This window comes from Phacochoerus africanus, chromosome 9 (assembly GCF_016906955.1).
Source record: "Phacochoerus africanus isolate WHEZ1 chromosome 9, ROS_Pafr_v1, whole genome shotgun sequence".
Lineage (NCBI taxonomy): Eukaryota > Metazoa > Chordata > Mammalia > Artiodactyla > Suidae > Phacochoerus > Phacochoerus africanus.
This window is the reverse complement of record NC_062552.1, coordinates 97423655-97446219: the sequence shown is the minus strand read 5'-3', so window position 1 is coordinate 97446219 and position 22565 is coordinate 97423655. Positions and strand designations below refer to the sequence as shown.

At 39.0% G+C, this 22565-nt stretch overlaps 1 protein-coding gene across 10 annotated transcripts in view; it reads right to left on the bottom strand.

Annotated features, from left to right (window-relative positions):
* The window catches only part of SIPA1L1 (signal induced proliferation associated 1 like 1), a 380227-nt gene that overhangs the window by 323063 nt on the left and 34599 nt on the right, over positions 1-22565 (bottom strand). For 7 of the 10 annotated variants that reach the window (XM_047795415.1, XM_047795405.1, XM_047795408.1 and 4 more), the window contains 2 exons: positions 17272-17368; positions 12438-12552 (listed from right to left, as the gene is read on the bottom strand). The gene's annotated coding sequence lies outside the window, so the exon portion shown is untranslated. The remainder of the gene's footprint in view (positions 1-12437; positions 12553-17271; positions 17369-22565) is intronic. The other 3 variants (XM_047795412.1, XM_047795410.1, XM_047795413.1) reach the window with 1 other exon arrangement.

The following is a 22565-nucleotide window of genomic DNA, read 5'->3' as shown; positions in this document are numbered from 1 at the left end:
AGCAATTTTAATACCAGCAACTTAACAGCAGTCTTTGGAAAACATTCCAACATATCAGGATGAACATGGAGCAATTTAGAGACCTCTGAGTTCTCGAGCGTTCCGTAATAGCAAAAAGAGCATTTAGGCACTTGTCTATCCTGTTTTCATGCAAGACTGGATCTGGGCACGAAGATATTGTGAAACAAGCATCGTGAAAACACAGGACAAGTTTTTATACCATGAAAAATATCCCATCAAAAGTCATCTACAAGAAGTGTTTAATTACCAAAACACATCAACATAAATAATTTAATTCCTGACTGCCCAAGAACACATTAATTACATACTCAATATACCACTTGACACAGATGTCATACTTGATAATTGTTTAAATACTTTCTTCTCTGTCATCATACAAGTAAGATACTGTTAACAATTGTATGAAGTTTACATCTCCCATTTACAGGTGAAGAAACTGGCAATGTACCTAAGTGATTTACCTAGATTAAAACAGTTCCTCACTGACTTTTGAATCCTAAATCTAGGAACTCTAGAGGCCTAATGTATTCATTTTCAAAAAGAAGGCACTGGAAAGAATATGCCAACAATTAAAAGATTTTCAAACTACAAAAGGTAATCATTTAAAACAACATTTTATGCAACTGTTAAACCCTCAACAAAAAATGACTACTATGAAAACTGGAAAATGTATAAATTACTACTTAATGTCTACCAAACACGGCACAAAGAAAGTAGACACCACTAAGACATTCTAATGTAAATGAAATCCATGGCAGGAAATACGTTAGTTTTTAAATCACTAAACTATATACACATATAATGGGCCCCATCTACATACACTTTCTTTTTTCCATATACAGCAAAAGGTAACATGGAATTAGTTTTTTTGTATCCTAAAGATCGGGTTAAAAACAAAAAACGAAAGTGTCCCCAGAGGATAAAAATGGATGGCCAAATATATGCTTACTTCCATTCACTCCAAAAATGACAGTAAATAAAAGAAAAATGATGGGAGAAGAAATAATAACATATGAGAGCTGTCAATAAAATTCTGAAAGATGGAAAACCAATGCATAACTAAAAACTGATTTAGCGAACTACAGAAAGCTGAAACCTAACTGGTGGGAATAAGGGGTGGGGGGGGACAGGAATAGAAGCAGATCCATTCATGATGCAGAATTCCAGAAAGGCTTATTATATAAAGGATGAGGCTGAAAACAAAAAGAATTGGTTTTAGAGTCTGTGTAAGGAACCAATTTCCTAACCCAATAACTGGGCAATTTACCAGCATAAGTCTGGGGTTTATTCAATGAAAGGATTTGACCAGGCATAACTAGGAATAGCAATGAATCTCTACACTAAAAATATGGGGCATCAAGTTAACAGTAGACTTCTAGCCCTCTTCAGATTTATAAACTGGAAGATTTCTTTAATTTTATTTTTAGGGCCGCACCTGCGGCATAAGGAATTTCCCAGATGAGGGGTCGAATCAGAGCTACAGCTGCCAGCCTATGCCACAGCCACAGCAATGTGGGATCCAAGCCACATCTGCAACCTACACCATAGTTCACGGCAATGCCAGATTCTTAACCCAATGAGCAAGGCCAGGGATCAAACCCGCATCCTCATGCATATTAGTCGGGTTCATTAACCACTTGAGCCAAAAAGGGAACTCCTAGACCAGAAGATTCTCTACTGGAAAAAACTGACCAAATGAAGTTAAAGATCAACAGAAATTGACATGTGGGAACTCTCAACAAAATGGCACAGCCCAAGCTAATCATTCATTGGAGAACACCAGAAATACCAGCACAAAGAGCTTCTAATTAATGTCTAGTTAAGAGTATTACCACAAAATTGTTGTAATTACAAAAAGGACAATTTGCCATAAAGATGTGACATTATGAATACATCTGCACTTCGGACTACACGAAGCAAAAACAGATTTAAGGGGGAAAAAAAAAGGATAATGACATGATTACCATAGATTTTCACACCCCATCTCAGTAATTGACACAATAATTAAACCAAAAAAAAAAAAAATCAGTTAAGATACAGAAGATCTAACTATCTTCTATCTTGACCTGACTTACATCCATAGAAAATCTAACAACTGAAAAATACATATTCCTTTCAAATGCACGTTACATAACCAAGATAGACCATGGTGTGCTACAAAGTAAGTCTCAACAAATTTAAAAGGACTGAAATCACACAAAGTATATTCTCTGACTACAATGGGATTAAGTTAGAAATCAACAAGAAGATATGTGGGTATGGAAATTGAGCCACACACCTCTAGAAAGTGCATGGATCAATGATGAATTCAAAAAAGATATTAGAAAATATTTTTAATTGAATAGCATTAACAAAAAATATCAAAAATTTGTGGAATGCAGCTAAAATAGTACTTAGAGGGAAACTTTTAAAACTGTAAGTGCTTAATAAGAAAATAAGAAAGATCTATCCCAAAGGCCTAAGGTTCTACCATGAGAAACAATAAAAAGCACAAACTAAATTCTAAATAGAGGAAAGTAAATAGCACAGAGCAGAAAGCAATGAAAAAGAAAACACAACAGACAATAGATAAAATTAATAAAGTCAAAGGCTGGGTATTTAAAATTATCATCAAACAGACAAACTTCTAGGCAGACTGATCAAGAAAAAAAAGAGACACAACACAAATCACCAATACCAAAAATGAAAAAATACATACACTGCAAGAGAGCTTCAAAACTGACACAAGAAACAGAATATCTAACTAGTTCTACGTCTTTTCAAAAAATTGAATCTGTTGTCAAAAATATTCCAAAAAAAAGAAAACTCCAACTCAAGGTGATTTCACTGTTAAATTATATTAAACACTCAGGAAAGAAATTTTAACTTTTTCAGAAGAGAGGACGATCACATGCTGAACTCATTTTACAAGGCTAGCATAACACTAATACTAAAATCCGACAGACATCACAGAAACCAAAGTTACAGACTCATACTCCACGTGAACACAGACATAAAAATTTTTAACAAAATTTTAGGAAATTAAATTCAAAATTATATATAAAATGCATATATGAGCAAGTACAGTTTATCCCAAGAATGCAAAATTGTTTTCACATTTGAAAATCGCTGTAATACAATAAAAGAGAAAACCTCAGGATCAATAGATGCAGAAAAGGTACCCGACAAAATTAAACAGCCATCATGATAACAATTCTCCAAAAACTAGGAAAAGCAGAGAATCTCCTCAAACTGATGAAAAAAACACTACCAAAAAAACCTGAACCCGACATCACACTTAAAGGTAAAAGATGGAACTGTCTTCCCCTGAGATGAAGGATCGATGAGGCAAGAATGCTCACATTTACTGCCTTCTGGCCAATGCTATACTGGAGGTTCAAGCCAGTGCCATAAGGCAAGGAAAATAAATAAAAGGCATAAAGATTATGAAGGAAGAAAAACTTACCTAAAGGTCATGTGGTAATTCTTTTTTTTTTTGTCTTTTTGCCTTTTCGAGGGCCGCTCCTGCGGCATATGGAGGTTCCCAGGCTAGGAGTCTAATCAGAGCTGTAGCCGCCAGCCTACGCCAGAGCCACAGCGACGCCAGATCCGAACCGCATCTGCAACCTACACCACAGCTCATGGCAACGCCGGATCCTTAACCCACTGAGCAAGGCCAGGGATCAAACCTGCAAACTCATGGTTGCTAGTTGGATTCATTAAACACTGAGCCATGACAGGAACTCCTCATAAGGTAATTCTTCTAGAAAACTCCAAGGAATCTACAAAACTACTACAACTACTAAATGAATTTAGCAAGATTGTAGAATACAGAGTTGATGAAAAAAAAAAAAAAAGTATGTTCTTACTAGCAGCAATTAGAAAATAAACTTTTAGGAGTTCCCATCATGGTTCAGTGGTTAGCGAATCCAACTGGGAACCATGAGGTTTCGGGTTCAATCCCTGCCCTTGCTCAGTGGGTTAAGGATCCAGTGTGGCTGTGGCGTAGGCCGGTGGCTACAGTTCCAATTAGACCCCTAGCCTGGGAACCTCCATATGCTGTGGGAGCAGCCCAAGAAATGGCAAAAAAGACCAAGAAAAAAAAAAGCAACTTTTATTTTAAACCCTACTTGTAGCATATGATAATTGGTATATATATGTGTGGTATGTGTGTGTATAAACTTTTATTTTAAATCCTACTTGGTGGGATATGAATATAGGTATACACACACACACACACACACACGCACGCACACACACAAGTATCTTCACCAAAGTGAAAGAATAAACGAAGAAAGATGATAACACAGAATCTGGAAAATAAAAGATCCCCAAAGGAGAAAACCCAAAGGAATCCCCAAGATAACAGCAAAGAGAAGGCCCAAAGTGGCAGCTCTCTGGAAGCTTGACAGTGAGCAGTTCAGAACCAGCAGTACCCAGAGCTCTGGGAGAAACTTCCAGGAGAAACCAGAACTGATGATGCCTTAACTAGTTTTACCATTTAAGTCTTGACAGCTCTTTCAGGATACTTAGAACTAAATGAGCACTTAACAGAAAGCTAAGCAAATTAAAAACAAAGTAAGCACTATCTCTGAGGGGGAAAAGTTAAAGAAAGAAAAAGGAATCACTGAATACTCTGTGACCAAGGTCATCAGTATTCAAATGATAATACTCTAAGTACTAAATGAGGGCTTAGCCAAAAATCAAATTAAATTGTCACTGGAAGGATGGGGAAAGAGTAGGTAGGGAGCTACTGTCACCTTCTGCAGGAAGACATCAAAAAATAATGTTTAGAACTGAAAACTCAAGGTGTAAGAAAGAGTAAAATAAATTATTTAGATATACGGCAATAAATGGCCAAAGGAACTAGCTAAAAAAAAAGAAACAACCAAAAAAAACCTTGAAAATGGGAGTTCCCGTCGTGGCGCAGTGGTTAACGAATCCGACTAGGAACCATGAGGTTGCGGGTTCGGTCCCTGCCCTTGCTCAGTGGGTTAACGATCCGGTGTTGCCGTGAGCTGTGGTGTAGGTTGCAGACGCGGCTCGGATCCCGCATTGCTGTAGCTCTGGCGTAGGCCGGTGGCTACAGCTCCGATTCAACCCCTGGCCTGGGAACCTCCATATGCCGCGGGAGCGGCCCAAGAAATAGCAACAACGATAACAACAACAACAACGACAACAAAAAAGACAAAAGACAAAAAAAAAAAAAAAAACCTTGAAAATGATTGACCCTGAAGAGAGGTACAAAAGGCGAAGCAGAGAATTTTCTCTTTTCAAGGCAGTATCACCACTATTATTTTATACTATTGAAACCAGGCATATAGTTTGCTAAAATTTAAAATTAAATTTGCTAAAAATTAAAATGAATATAAAATAAAAATCTATAGTGTCCAACCTTGGGACCTGTGTCAAGGAAATATTTTTAACTGAATTTGGTTTCTCAAAACAACTTAGAGATAAAAATCAGTTTGAACAAAACACATGAAAAAGGTATATAAACATTTACAAAAAATTAAAACATTCGTAAACTGAAAAACAAGTAGCTCAAAAAAACATTTAGCGAAAGTTAAAAGCATAGAAACATTGAATCCATATCAAATATATCCAGTTTTCTAATAATGCAAGTGATAATTAAGTTTAAAAAAGTTTTCAAAAATACCTGCATCAGCCTCAAAAAATATGTAATATGCCCATGCAGTTCCAGTTGTCGCTCAATGGTTAACGACTCCAACTAGGAACCATGAGGTTCTGGGTTCGATCCCTGGCCTTGCTCAGTGGGTTACGGATCTGGCGTTGCCATGAGCTGTGGTGTGGGTCGCAGACGCAGCTCGGATCCCGCATTGCTGTGGCTCTGGCGTAGGCTGGCGGCTACAGCTCCAATTAGACCCCTAGCCTGGGAACCTCCATATGCTACGGGAGCGGCCCAAAGACAAAAAGGCAGAAAGACAAAAAATATATACATGTATGATATGCCCAAAAGGCCTTGCTACCTACTGTAATAGGCACTTTCTCTTACTTCCTCATCTGCCCACAGTAACTTGGAGTATTTTCCAATTCTACCTAAGCGCTCTGGAGACCAGCTGCTGACCATCGCAGCAGAGGTGCAGTGAATGGACGCGCCACCAATCATTTCAAACAGAAGAACTCTAAAGGCCACTCCATCCCGTCTCTGTAGGGTGAATTACTTCTGAGGGGATCTTCTGCAAAACAGTCTTCAGGTCACCAAACTACCAGGAAGTTCGGAAGGAAATAGACGGGAAAAAATAGGATAACATTTTGAAAAACAGGTACGATATATTTCTAAAACACACATAAACATTTTCACTCGTTCCTTTAGATGTTAGGTGGGAGACTTTCTGGGAACTGAAAGACTATTCATAGCTCTACCCAAACAGAAACATTCTAATTAAATGTATAATATTAATCTAATTGTCTAAGAAAACACTTAAGGGTCGTCTACAGGTTCTAAAACTGACTCTATGGGGAGGGGCAATTTCTCACTGAAGATGTGTGCAGCCCATGTGGTCATTCCTGTGTTTGTAAACTGTAATTTGTGATGATGCAACTGAACACTGCAGGCACCTCAGGCCATCTGTATTTAAAGAGGAGTGTTTACCGCCATATCCTGCCAAACAACCACAATACCACTTAACCTCAGTTCAACTACTGCGTGAACGAACTTGTCAGGATTACACTGAAATGCAGACGCAAAACAAATACGAGGTCAAGGAATGTGATGTTCACATGCTGAAAAGGAGGGTAGGGAGGGAAATCCTTAGATAATGCCCCTTCGTCACTAGAGCAGAATGGACACGAGCATTTAAATTCCAAATGCTAAGTATACAGATAAAAATAACAAATTCCCAATTTTGGAAGAAGAAATGAATTCCTCTGAAGGGTGGAATGTGTTATCTCAGAAAGCAGTTCCAAGTAGGTGGCAATAAAAGACATGTTGTCTCTGGATCTATCCAAGCAAATGAGTAAGTCTAGAAACAGGAGAAAAGGGTAAATCTGAGAACATTTTTTCAATGTAGGATTTAGAGTAGATTGCTCTAAGTTATTGATTTGAATCAACTTGCATTAACAAGAGCAACTAAAAGTCACTACCACCCATCACTTCCTGTGATCTAAACCCACTTGGTAGTGCCAAACTTTTTTTTGATGTTGTTGTTGCTTTTTAGGACAGCACTTTCGGCATATGGAAGGTCCCAGGCTAGGGGCTGAATCAGAGCTGCAGCCTTGGGCCTACGCCAGAACCACAGCAACACCAGATCCGAGCCTCGTCTGTGACCTACACCACAGCTCACAGCAACTATGGATCCTTAACCCACTAAGCGAAGCCAGAGATCGAACCCACATCCTCATGGATACTAGTTAGATTCATTTCCGCTGCACCACAACGGAAATTTCCAGACTCTTAATGAACAAGTTCTCACAGGAAGGTGAGCCAATATACTCATTCGCTTCTGTGGGTCCATCATCAAATATTTATTGGCCAAAAATATTTCCTTTAGAAAAATGCTAATAAATTAAAAACCAGGAATAAGACAGTATGATAATGTCTTAACTGTGACTTATCATGTTTTCTCACTTCTTTTTCTTTCTTTTTAGGGCCACACCCGTGGCATACAGAGGCTCCCAGGCTAGGGATCCAACTGGAGCTGCAGCTGCCAGACTATACCACAGCCATAGCAACGCAGGATCCAAGCTGCATCTGTGACCTGTACCACAGCTAATGGCAATGCCAGATCCTTAACCCACTGAGGGAGACCAGGGATCAATCCCACAACCTCATGGCTCCTAATCGGATTCGTTCCCACTGCGCCACGACAGGAACTCCCTCACTTCTTAATAAAATGCAGAGTTCAGTCTGTAAAGCCAAGAGGCCACCAAAAGATCCATTCAGCCACCACACGTCAGGCTTGAAATGGAGAAACACATTAAGGAGGCCCAATTAGGGATAAAAAAGCTGTCAGTCACCATCACATGGACTCCAGACAATGCCACTTGGACCTCAGTTTTAGTTTATCATTCAAGTAAGATGTGACACAAGAGTATACCAAGACTATATGTGAAATTATCTTTGCAACAAGTCCATTTACTCAGGGTCCCTAAAACACTCAATTATGTCTAGGGTAAAACTATAAGAACATATGTTTTAGTGTGTTTAAAAAACTTTGAGGCTGTTCTGGCACTTTCACCAGTAAGACAGATCATTTTAATCTTTCATTTGTCATGAATAAACAAACCCTTCAAAAATGTTATCCTCATTACTCAAAATAAGGGGAAGCATTACTAGAATTCCATTTCGCAATTCATCTAGATCACCACTGCCGAATGTTCTCACAAGTATTTCTTTCTTCTTTTTCCTTTATTGGCTGCCCCACAGCATATGGAGTTCCTAGGTCAGGGATCAGATCTGAGCCATAGGTGCAACCTGAGCCACAGTTGCGACCTATGCCATAGCTGCAAGAATGCCAGATCCTTAACCCACTGTGCCAGGTCAGGGACCGAACCTGCGTCGCAGTGCTCCAGAGACACTGCCAATCCTGTTGCGTCGCAGGAGGAATTCCATGTAAGTATTTCTTACACACACTATCATTACTCAGGCTTGATAACTGATTAAATGTAAAGTGAACTACTTTACCAGTGATTAAAAAGGATTATTTTACCAAAGTCACTGTTAGCTGGTAAACAGAATTCAAGATCAACTTCTCATTTAGTGGCCTTTTTCACTCCAAAGTACCATTCTTACTATTAAATTCAATACACATTTGCCTTTATGATGTTACATTAATATATTGCTTTTATTGTAAATACTTTCTACAAAATGAATACTCCAGAGCATGAACTATTTCTATATATGTGAAATTATTACTGGTATTTAAAAATAAATAAATATAAGTAATTTAGAAAGTAAACTGTGATGTCACAGATACAAAGTACCATTCCTGATTCAGCAAAATCCTGACATCAGAGTTGGAAGCAGGACCTTTGAATCCTATATCCATAGGTAACCTTGGACGGGTGACTTGACCACTCTGACTCTCCATTCCTATATACTTCACCTGGAGAACACCACTGAGTTACTGAGAGGAAGAAATGAGACCATGGATATAATAAGCTCTCGGCACAGTGCTGGCACAAGTAAGTACTAGCCATTATCGTTGTGCTGTTTTTACTGAAAGAAAAGTATAGAGTAATCACAACCAAAGAGGTTAAACTTAAGCACTACACTTTGGTCTTTAAAAGCCTATCCAAATAGTGAAATAAGAATACCATAAAAATAAAACAAAACATAGAAAAACATATAAAAAAGTTCTGCAAGGTCTAGTATATTTTACCATCTTTTTTTGAAACTCTTAGTTCTATTCTGACTTGAATAGACATTGTCTAAGATAAAGACATTTACTACCTCATCTCCCAATACCTTGAAAACAGAATAAACCTTTTAAAAAGAATAAACTAATGTTTTAGCCTGGGCGTGGGGGGGGGGATTGGGAGTTTGGGATTAGGTGATGCAAACTATTACATATCAGATGGACAAATAACAAGGTCCTACTGTAGAGCACAGGGAATTATATTCAATATCCTGCAATAAACCATAACAGAAAAAATATGAAAAAGAATATATATATATATTTAACAGATCACTGTGCTATACAGCAGAAATTAACACATTATAAGCCAACTATACTTCATAGTTTTTAAAAATGAAAAAATAAAAAAGAATGAACTAATTAAAGAAGAGCTCGGAATGTTTATCAGCATTTTTAAAAAAGTGGAACATGGGCTCAATGTCCATCTATTTGGAAACAAGAAAAAATATGCAGCTATAAAAAGAGAGGGATTTATACATCCTAATATGGAATGATCTAAGACATGTTGTCAAGTTAAAAAAAAAAAAAGTAAGACTATTTATGCTAAGACAACCAAAAAAAATAACTTACATTACATACATACATATTTATGCACTTAAATGCATACACAAAGGATTGAAAGAATGTGACCCATGGTGACCTCTTGGTTTTACTCTGCATAATTCTGTTATTTAACCATTTCAGTGAGACTCTATTTATGTATTACTTGTGTAATTTATGAACCGCCAGGAAAGCTAGCCAATAAATACACTGGGTTAAAATCAAGTAAAAATAAGTTTTAGACAGCACTTCATAGTTTACAAAAGGATTTTGTAACCCTTTAAATAAATCCTTTAAAATCATGTAACACATCATCTAATTTGATCCCCATAATAGCGTCTAGAATTTAAGACAGTATCCTTACAAGTGAGAACAGACTCATGTATTTATTAATCCACAGTTAATAAATGCAGAGCCAAAACGGAAACATGGTCCCCTGACTCTCAATTCGGTGTTGAGCTTCCTGCGCGACATTTCCTCCATAAATCGAAACTCTGGCATCTATACCAAAGTTCTCTAAACCTCTTAGTGCTTCCCTTCACGTGAAAGTGTGTAGTGTGGAGGTAAAGGCATTAGAGACCTGGGTTCTAGTCTTGACTACATCACTACTACGACTTCACAGTAAAGCAAACTCTTGTGGCTGCACATAAGATTCAACAGTAATGCTTTTAAAAAATACTAATACCTAAACCTGACCTCCAGAGATTAGGAGTTTTGTTTTGTTTTGTTTTATTTTTTTGTCTTTTCTAGGGCCGCACCTGCAGCATAATGGAGGTTCCCAGGCTAGGGGTCTAATCGGAGCTATGGCTGCCGGTCTACACCACAGCCACAACACAAGATCTGAGCCACATCTGCGACCTACACCACAGCTCACGGCAACACCGGATCCTTATCCCACTGAGCGAAGCCAGGGATCGAACCGGCAACGTCATGATTCCTAGTCGGATTCATCTCCACTGTGCCACGACAGGAATTCCCAGAGATTAGGATTTAATTGCTCTGGGGGCATTAGTGCATTTATTAAGTTCCCCAGGTTATTCTAAGGTACAGCTTAGTTAAGACCAGAGTTTTTTTTTTTTTTTTTTTAGGGCCACACTCACAGCATATGGAGGTTCCCAGGCTAGGGGTCAAATTGGACTTGTAGCCACCAGCCTACTCCAGAACCACACAGTAACATGGGATCCGAGCCACATCTGTGACCTGCACCACAGCTCATGGCCATGCCAGATCCTTAACCCACTGAGTGCCCAGGGATCGATCCCGCATCCTCATGGATGCTAGTCGGGTTCGTTAACCACTGAGCCACAACAGGAACCCCAAGACCAGAGCTTTAAGACTTAATATTATCAGATAAAAATAAAAGATATTAAAAATCACATGGTATGTACTTCACAGAGTTGAAAGGAGGGATGTACATTATCATATATGGGAAAGCCTCTTGTAAAGAATAAAATGGCAGAGTTCCTGTGGTGGTGAAGTGGAAAGGAATCCAACAAGGAACCATGAGGTTGCAGGTTCGATCCCTGGCCTGCCTCAGTGGGTTAAGGATCCAGCATTGCCGTGAGCTGTGGTGTAGGTCACAGACACAGCTCGGATCTGGCATTGCTGCAGCTCTGGCATAGGCCAGAGGCCACAGCTCCAAGTAGACCCCTAGCCTGGGAACCTTGATGTGCTGCAGGTGCGGCCCTATAAAAGACAAAAAAGACCAAAAAAATAAAATAAAAGCAAACAAAAACCCATAAAATGCCCTACATGTGTATGGGATGGTTATTTATTCCTTCCAACAGGGAATACAACTGTGTATCAGACATCAGACACGTGCTGGGACAGAGAAGATGATCCCAGGTCCTCAAATAACAGCCATGCAGGTGGTGACCAGCCCACCCTTAGGGCATGAAGGTGTGTACAGGTGACAGTGAGAAGAGGCCCTAGAAAGGGCAGTGTGAAGCAAACTCTTAAGCTAGATCTTGACATTCTAGACAGGGGCACATCATACCCAGGCACATAGTTCAGGGTGGCCAGAGATGCCCAGAGAGGGGTCTTGGCCCCTGAGAGTCCTTGAGAGTCTTTTAGGGAGTCTGTGAGGTTAACATTATTTTAATAATAATAATTCTAAGACCATCCCCACCAAAGAACTGGAGATAACCCACATGTCCTCCAACTCGTAGACAAACTGTAGTATACTCATACACTGGAGTAAGACAGCCATAAACAGGAACAGATTAGTGATACACTTGAGCATGGATGGATCTCAAATGCGTTATGTTAAATTTAAATGAAAGAAACCAGATTCAAAAGGTTACAGACCATACAGTTGCATTTATATGACATTTGGGCAAAAGCAGAACCACAGCACTATAAAACAGGTCAAAGTGTGCTGAGGCTAATGGGAGGGGAACAGTTTGGGGCGATGAAAATGTTCCTTATCTTTACTGTGGTCACATGACCATATGCACTTGCCAAAACCCAGAACACTGTACACTAAAAAAGGTAGATTATACTGTATGTCGGTCATACCTCAATCAATGGAACTTCTAAAAACACCACCACACTGCTGTTTGCTTTTCATTCTCACGCTCTCATAAGTGGACAGTGTTTTCCAGAAGGTGCGTGACTTGATGATGTCGCCACTCTGCACAAAAGCAATGTAAGTTTGTATAGTCTATGTTTCAAACTTACCTCCATTTTATTTTAATTTTTAGGGCCGCACTTGTGGCATATAGAAGTTCCTGGACTAGGGGTTGAATTGGAGCTGCAGCTGTAGGCCACAGCCACAGCCACAGCCACGCCAGATCCAAGTCGCATCTGCAACCTACTCCACAGCTTGCAGCTACGTCAGATCTTTAACCCACTGAACAAGGCCAGGGATTGGGCCCACATTCTCACGGACACTATGTTGGGTTCTTAACCCACTGAGCCACAATGGGAACTTCTCCATTTTAATTTCTAAAACAGTAAATAGTGATAGATTTAAGCAACATAAACAGAAGTTCCCACGGGGCTTCAATAATTTTCAACAGTATAAAAGACTTCTGAGACCAAAAGTTTGAGAACCACTGCCACAGATAATTGGAAGGCCCAGAAGTGTTCTTGGCAGAAAATAATGAGACCCAACTTTACAAAGAGTGGTACAAGGAAATTAGTGAAGAAGTTACTTCAAAGGTCTGAGTAAGGCTGATCCCAGGATATACTAGAAAGAAATTATGTCCACACTTAATCTGTAGCTTGCTATAAATCCTAAACCAGCTTCTACTGAGCTGCCTCTTTGCAAACTAACTTCTTTCTCTGCGGCAGTGTCCACAACTTATGGAAGTTCCTGGGCCAGGGACAGCACCCAAGTCACAGCATTGACAACGGTGGACCCTTAACCCACTGAGCCACCAGGGAACTCTGCAAATTTATTTCTTCTACCTGATAATATAGTTAGGAAACTAAATCTGCTGCAACAGCCATCCTACAGTGCGCTACTAAATGATCTGTGCATTATTCACTCAGATGTAATTGTCCCTCTTCAAATGACACCAATGCCTTAAAGTTGAGTTTGTTTTTGTATGTGTGTGTGTCTTTTTAGGGCCACACCTGTGGCATATTCAGACTAGGGGTCGAATTGGAGCCACAGCCGCCAGCCTACGCCACAGGCACAGCAACGCGGGATCCAAGCAGGATCTGCAACCTACACCACAGCTCATAGCAATGCCGGGTCCTTAACCCAATGAGTGAGGCCAGGGATCAAAGCTGCGTCCTCATGGATAACAGTCAGATTTGTTTCTGCTGCTTTGAAAAGTAACCATCCTACAGAGGTACAAAAATTAATTCAGAAGTGATGGACCTAGAACTTATCATACTAAGAGAAGTCGGTCAGTCAGAGAAAGACAAATATGTGGGATCACTAATGTGTGGAATTCAATAAAAAAAGTGATACAAAAGAACTTAAATAGAAACAGACTCAAAGATTTTGAAATCAAACTTACAGGTTTATCAAAGGGTAAATATGGCAGGGGAAGGAGGACAAATTAGGGGGCTAAGATTGACATATACACACTATATATAAAATAGTTTCTATATAAATTTTTGGATTGTTTGCTCCAGTTCTATGAAAAATGTCATGGGTAATGTGGTAGGGATTGCACTGAATCTGCAGATTGCTTTGGGTGGTATGGCCATTTTTATGATATTAATTCTTCCAATCCAGGAGCATGGAGTATCTTTCCATTTCTTTGAATCCCCTTTAATTTCCTTGATTAATCTTTTATACTTCTCAGTATGTAAGTCTTTCACCTCCTTGGTCAGGTTTATTCCTAGGCATTTAATTTTGGGGGATGCGATTTTAAAAGGTATTGTGTTTTTATATTTCTTTTCTAACATTTCATTATTAGTATACAGAAATGCAACTGATTTCTGAATGTTAATCTTGTATCCTGCTACTTTGAGGAATTCGCTGATCAGTTCGAGTAGTTTTTGTGTGGAGTCCTTAGGGTTTTCTATATATAGTATCATGTCATCTGCATAGAGTGACAATTTTACCTCTTCTCTTCCAATTTGGATACCTTTTATTTCTTTTGTTTGTCTGATTGCTATGGCTAGGACTTCCAGTACTATGGTGAATAAAAGTGTTGAGAATGGGCATCCTTGTCTTATTCCAGATTTTAGTGAGAAAGTCTTCAGCTTTTCTCCACTGAGTATTATATCAGCTGTGAGTTTGTCATAAATGGGTTTTATTATGTAATGTTCCCTCTATATCCTCTTTGGTAAGAGCTGTCATCATGAATAGATGTTGGACTTTGTCAAACGCTTTTTCGGCATCTATTGACATGATCGTGTGGTTTTTGACTTTTCTTTTGTTAATGCAGTGTATCACATTGATTGATTTGCCTATGTTGAACCATCGTTGTGAACCTGGGATGAATCCCACTTGGTTGTGGTGTATGATCTTTTTTATATATGTTGTTGGATTCGGTTGGCTAAAATTTTGTTGAGAATTTTTGTATCTATATTCATCAAAGATATTGGCTTATAATTTTCTTTTTTGGAGGTGTCTTTGGTTTTGGAATGAGAGTGATGGTGGCTTCATAGAACGTCTTTGGGAGTGTTCCTTCTTCAACCTTTTGGAAAAGTTTAAGGAGGATGGGTATAAGTTCTTTGCATGTTTGGTAGAATTCACCTGTGAAGCCATCTGGTGGATTTTTGTTTGTAGGGAGTGTTTTTATCAGATGTGCAATTTCATTTCTAGTGATAGGTCTGTTCAACTGATCTATTTCTTCTTGATTCAGTTTTGGTGGGCTGTATGTCTCTAGAAAGTTGTCCTTTTCTTCTAGGTTGTCAAATTTGTTGGCATATAATTTTTCATAGTATTCCCTTATGGTTTTTTCTATTTCTGCAATATCCATCGAGATTTCTCCTTTTTCATTTCTTATTTTGTTTATGTGAGTTCTTTCTAGCCTCTTCTTGGTGTGTCTGGCCAGAGGTTTGCCAATTTTGTTTACACTTTCAAGGAACCAGGTCTTGGTTTTACTGGTTTTTACTTGGTTTTTCTTTCTTTCTTTTTTTTTTTTTTTTTGCTTTTTAGGCCTGTACCTGAGCCATATGGAGGTTCCCAGGTTAGGGGTCCAATCAGAGCTACCAGTGCCAGCCACAGCCACAGCCACACCAGATCTGAGCCACATCTGTGACCTACACCACAACTCATGGCAACTCCAGATCCTTAACCCACTGAGTGAGGCCAGGGATTGAACCTGCAATCTCATGGTTCCTAGTCAGATTCATTTCTACTGTGCCACAATGGGAACTCCTAAATCTCTATTTTAATGATTTCCTCTCTGATGATTTCCTTCCTTCTGCTGACTCTGGAAACATGCGCCCCTATGTTCACTGTAGCATTATTCACAACAGCCAAGACATGGAAATCCAAATGTCCATTGACATATAAATGGATTAAGATATGGTTTATATACACAATGGAATATACTCAGCCATAAAAAAGAACAAAATAATGCCATTTGCAGCAACTAGAGACTCCCATACTAAGTGAAGTAACTCAGAAAAAGACAAATACCATCTGATATCACTTATATCTGGAATCTAATATACGGCACAAATGAACCTTTCCATAGAAAGGAAACTCATGGACTTGGAGAACAGACTTGTGGTTGCCAAGGGGGAGGGGGAGGGAGCGGGATGGTCTGGTCTGGGAGTTTGGGATTAACAGATGCAAACTATTGCATCTGGTGGACAGCACAGGGAACTATATCTAGTCACTTGTGATGGAACATGATGGAGGATAATGTGAGAAAAAGAATATATATATATATATGTATGACTGGGTCACTTTGCTGTACAGTAGAAATTGACAGAACATTGTAAATCAACTATAATGGAAAAAATAAAAATCATAAAAAATAAAATAAAATAGGTAACAAGGACCTACTATATAGCACAGGGAACTCTACTCAGTACTGTGTAATAACCTACATGGGAAAAGAATCTGAAAAGGAATTGATATATGTATATGTATAATTGATGTATTCTGAAACTAGCACAACTTTGTAAGTTAACTATACTCCAATAAAATCTATTTTAAAAGATTAATTTAGAAGTGATTCAGTACCTCAAAATCAATTAGGAAAATTTGGTAACTGATTAAATAGGTAATTTATTACTTCTCTGAAATGTATTTTCATTTGTATCCAAAAACACGACAATCCCAACTCAGCACAATTTATCTATGTCATGCATTTTTTTCAGATTTGGGTTGGGGGAGCTATTTTTTGGTTTTGGTTTTGGTTTTTTTCTAGACTGCACAGTTCCCTTTCTTCCTGGGAAGAAATTCATTTCTAAATACTAACTCCCAAATTACAAAATATTTCGAGTACAGATCTTCTTGCTATAATCTTCTCATGCCCAGAACTATTACAATAGTACTTTGTGATGCCACAGAGATAGAGAAATTAATCTTAAAACCATCCATGTCTTTAAGCTTTAAAAAATAAAAGATAGGTAGACAAACAGATGATAGATTGATAAAGCAATCACAGGAAGGAAAAGGTAGGTATTAGGAGGAGGATTTCCTCCTCCTGAAATAAACTTAAATACAGCTTTACATACTATTTTGAATGAACATTTGCATGTGTTTTAATTGCCATCACATACTGCTTCTCTAATTGTTTTAAGTAGCCAGCCCATTGGCACCTCTTAGATAAGCCCAAACAGGTGGAAACTGGTCTGGAGAATTCAATTTGCCACCTTCTAAAAAATTCACCTGTACTTCTATTCATGTGAAAGGGGGTAGGGGGAACCCAAGACCTCCACCAAAGGATCTGTGTATTATTAAGAGAAAGTAAAATGAGATCCTTACCTGAAAGTACAGTCTTTTTTCATCTGCCTCTTACACAAAAATCTTGGGAAATTAGTTTACAGTCAATATTACAGAAGATTCAAATTTGAAATTGAACCTATGGATTGAAAAGGGGGAAATAATTAATGTGAAATACATGCACAATGAGGATAAAAACATCAATTTGATCAAAGATGAAATTTCCGTACACTTGTTAAAGCCAAATGGTTTCTGCAGGAAACCTGTTTTCTGTGACTCAAATCCAAAATGGAAAACGTGGGTGGTTCTTCCTGTCTTACCATTAAGAGTCAGCCAATTGGCTGATGAAGTTTTCACACAACTTAAGTTCAAACGCTAGCCCCCCATCTGCTCTAATACCGTCATACCTAAGTGAAATGAAACAGGAATAAAGGATTTCTTCAGCCTCAAGGTCAGTCGTTAACACAGTACCTCGGACTTATTCTGTCTAGCCCATATTGAAGCAAACTGTCAAGTTCTTCAAAACTTCAAATCCAGAAGATGTGAAAAATGAGAGCTAAATCACAAAATAATTCAGAAGCTGTAAAGCTACCTCTCACTTCAGAGCTAGGATGTCTGAAACAGGACTCTCTTGGGTACTAAGCTATAACAGCAGACTTGGGAGCAGGGGCTTCGGGCCCTGTTATCTTCACTACAGATGTGCTTCTTCCCCCCCCCCCCCACCCCCCGCCACAAGGAAATCACTGTGTGCCAAGTCATGCCTGCCAACAGATACCACATTTGAACTTCTAAACATAGAACTCTGCCAGATTGGGATATGAATCCAATAATTCTATAGGGTATTTGGGCATCTCCACCTAGAGCTAGTACACTTGCTAGTGTGATACCAATACAGACTTAAGAGAAAAGACACACAACAGCATGCCTGCAAGGAGAGAAACACCAGGGCTATATAACACTAGCATCATGTATACACTTCTCACGAAGACCCCCTACAATGAAACCTGCAATCCACAGAAAATCTACAAATACAACACAATAAAAATTCAGGTGGCTGCTCCCAACATGATACAAGGACTCCAAGTACTGGTCCCTTAAGACAGCAAGCCTGATTTGAAAGTTCCTCATGTTTAAGAAGTTTGTAAAATTTTTCAAGAGGCTCAGATAGTCTAACCAGCTTAGCAGAGAAGAGCTTTCCATGAGCCTCCAGGGACTGCTGAGCAACTTTCTGCATGATTCCTTTGGTAGGAAAACCCACTGACTAGACTAAAGCAAGGAGCACTGGCCCCCAAAATACTCATTTCAGGAGAACTGTTTTGTGTGGAGATGATGTAACTTGAAATACACACACTGTTTATATATTTAAATTTTAGAAAAGATGTGTTTGGAGGACTAAGCTGATTACAAGCAAATATAGATTATAAACTCTTAGAGCTGGAAGAGACCCCAATACCCCATTATCACTATAAAACTCTCACTTTGCAAATAAGATTAAGTCACAATCTCTCGAATGCCACTGAATGCCAGCCTGGTGCTCTGCTATTACATCCTATTCTCTAATCAGTTGTGGAAACAATATTTTGGAGTATATTAAAATTAAATTATAAATCAACTGCAAAATAAATGTCTCATTTAACCATATGTTACAAAAGAAACAATTAACATAAACGATTAAGAAGAAAAACCTTCGGAGCACTGGCTGCTGGGGTAGGGCAGGGTGGGGTTGGATATCTTTCTCCATGTAAGTATGGTCTGATTTTATGGTCAGGAAAAAAATATGTACAAACTATACGCACAAATTATCTCTTTTTTAAAACTGACCACTTCTAAAGCAGTACCTCTAGCAAAAAGATGAATATCATATCTTACTTGACTTCTATAGAATGTTGAAATGACAAAAATAGCAATCCTATCTTCTCAAGTTGAGGTTTACAATGTTTTCTAAATAAGGTCTTTTTACTGCTCTATAATTAACTTCCCCAATATATCTACCTTCAGAACAGATCAAGTAGACCTATTTCTCTGCTGTGGTTTTCCTTAAAACTCAGGGGTTTTTTGGGGGGAGGGGGTTCTTCTTTTTAGGGCTACATGCAGCATATGGAGGTTCCAGGCTAGGGGTTGAATTGAAGCTACAGCTGTGACAGCCACAGCAACGAGGGATCAGAGCCATGTCTGCAACCTACACCACAGCTCACCACGACACCAGATCCTTAACCCACTGAGCAAGGACAGGGATCAAACCCCTGCATCCTCATGGACACTCGTAGGGTTTATTACCACTGAGCCATGATGGGAACTCCTAAAGCCAAACATCTCTTTATATAAAAGTGAGAATTTATAAACTACATTATGTCCCAAAACTTCCTAGGAGGCTACCTACCACCAGCTTAACGAAGTGACTATTTTATTTTACTTTACTTTTTAATTTTATTTTATTGTCTGTGCCCACAGGATTTAGAAGCTTCCAAGCCAGGAACTGATCATGCACTGCAGCAGCAACCCAACCTGCTACAGTGACAACACCAGGTCCTTAACCTACTGTGCCACAAGAGAACTCCAAAGCGACAATTTTAGAACCGCATAGACTTAACTGCACAAAATGTACCTCTGTCTTGTATTTTAGCTTTTCCCAAAAGTTTTGGAAATGTACTTTCACATCTAGATGACTCTACCCAAGCGTTTTCCACTCTGCAGAGACTTTGCTTCCCTCCTCCCTCCCTCTCCTGTTGCCTCAGCACCTAAGACTCTGAAACCTGCCCTCTTTTCAGCCTCAAGGTTGAAAATAAAAAACCTCTAAGTCAATCACATTTAAAACCAGTAACTGTCTAAGTCTATAGTTGAGAATTCTGTGTATATTTTTATCATTTAGTAATCTAGATTGTAATATTTAAAGAATTTGTTCCACTGATTCAAGCTGGAAAGTAATGATTTTTTTTTTTCACTGAATCCAAGCTCCTTGTTTATTGCCAAATAAGCCAGGAGGTTCCAGAATACCACTTGTAGCACAACACACACTTAAAATATTTATTTTCTTTATATACCAACTGAAGATTCTGCCATCCCCAATGAGTTCAGGAATAAAATAATCACTGAGATTGAGAATCTGCCATTTTACTAGTAGGAATCCTAAGTAGCTGCTTTTGCCAAGTTCATTTATTCAACATACAGATATTAAATATATACTATGGACCAGACACTATTTTTCCTGCTGGAATGTACAAGAAATTGACAAAAGCCTACCTTTGGGGAGCAAGCAGTCTAATGGAGGAGAAACAAAATAGGCAATAAGCATAATATACAGGCAAATGTAGCAGATACACATATATAATATTAGAGGGGAATCTATGCTATTAAAAAGAAAAAAGTCAGGATGGTAAAATAAGGGGATTCAGGAATGAATGCAGGGAAGATGGGTTGCAATCTTAAAGAGAATGGGTTAAGGTTAAGACTCACTACAAAGACAGCTCTAAGCAAAGACTTGAAGGAAGTGACAAGTGAACCACATTTAATTTTCCTAATAATTTTTACCTCGTACTGATTATCATGTCATAGCGAATGGCTTATCAGAAGAGCTGTGTATGAACAAACTTAGCAGTCAGAAGAGTCCATAGGAGAGAGCTACACCTAAACTCCCTTCACTTTTGCAGTGAAATTTACTAAGTGAAACTTACCCTTTCAATTAGGCAAGCTCACTGATCTTTCCCCACATACACCCCCAAGGATTGTTCTAAACAAAAGTCTTAGCTTTGTGATTCAAATTCCTCAAAATGCAAGAAGAAATTTCCAAGTATTCATTTGCCACATAATAAAGCACCACTGTTATCCAACCAACAATCCCACTGAGATGGGAGTTCCCATCGTGGTTCAGCAGGTTAAGAACCAGGCATAGTGTCCACAAGGATGCAGGTTCGATCCCTGGCCTCGCTCAGTGGGTTAAAGATCCAGCATTGCTGCAAGCTGCAGCACAGGGCGGAAATGCGGCTGGGATGCAACATTGCTGTGGCTGTGGGGAGGGCCAGAGGCTACGGTTCTGATTCGACCCCTAGCCTGGGAACTTTCATATGCTGCAAGTGCAGCCCTGAAATAAAAAAGGAAAAAAACAAAAACAAAAACAAAAAAAACCCACCCCACTGAAACGGCCCAACTACAAGTCAGGACTTAAATCTCAGTATGGGAACCCAGGAGACACTGAAGTGTGAAACCTCTGCTCTTCTAGAGGGTTTAGTGGGAAAAGCCAGGCTGTGAAATCAGGCAGCCTCACCACCAACCAGTCCTTTAACCTTGAGCAAATCACTTCACAATTTTCTCAATTATGAAACTAGAATTCTGAACCAAATGATTTCTAAGTCCCTTCCAGAGTTAAGTCCATTTCAGAAAAAAAAAAAAAAAAAACTTCAGGTAAATAACCCTATTATCAAACAGTATAATAATTTTATGCTCTGTGACTCTGCTAACCCACCATCACTGATCCATATACTTTAATTTGTTCTTCTAGTAACAGTAATCATTTCATATCGACCCACGCATAAAATCTCCACTCTCGTTCTCTGATCAAAAGATCCACAAGAATGGGTCTTGACTAATTCACCAAGGACAAAAGAACCTGTGAAAAGAAGATATTCTTGTCTTGACTTTATTATCTATGCACTCTTATTAGACAAGACTAATACAGAAATTCTAAAGAAACACAAGTATGAAACTGCCAGAGTCTTAAATATTCTTTATGCACCACTACCTCAATTTTTAAAAGTATGTTTTTATTTTTATTTATTTGTTTGTCTTTTTAGGGCCGTACATGTGGCATATAGAGGTTCCCCGGCCACAGGTCAAATCGGAGCTGTAGTCACTAGCCTCCACCACAGCCACAGTCACGCCAGATCTGAGCCACATCTGCAGTCTACACCATAGCTCACAGCAATGCTGGATCCTTAACCCACTGAGTGAGGCCAGGGATCAAAGCTGGGTCCTCATGGATACTAGTCACATTCGTTTCCACTGAGCCACAGGGGGAACTCTTAAAAAGCATGTTTTCACATACTTGGTTCTGGGAGTTCCCATTGTGACTCAGAGGGTTACGAACCTGACTAATATCCATAAGCAGGCAGGTTTGATCCTTGGCCTTGCTCAGTGGGTTAAGGATCCGGCGGTTACGGTGTAGGTTGCAGGCACAGCTTGGATCCTGGGTTACTGTGGCTGTGATGTAGGCAGGCAGCTACAGATCTGATTCAGCGCCTAGCCTAGGAACTTCCATATGCCACAGGTGTGGCCTAAAAAGCAAAAAAAATAAAAATAAAAAGTAAATAGCTTCCTTAAAAGTTCCTCATAACCCATTAAAA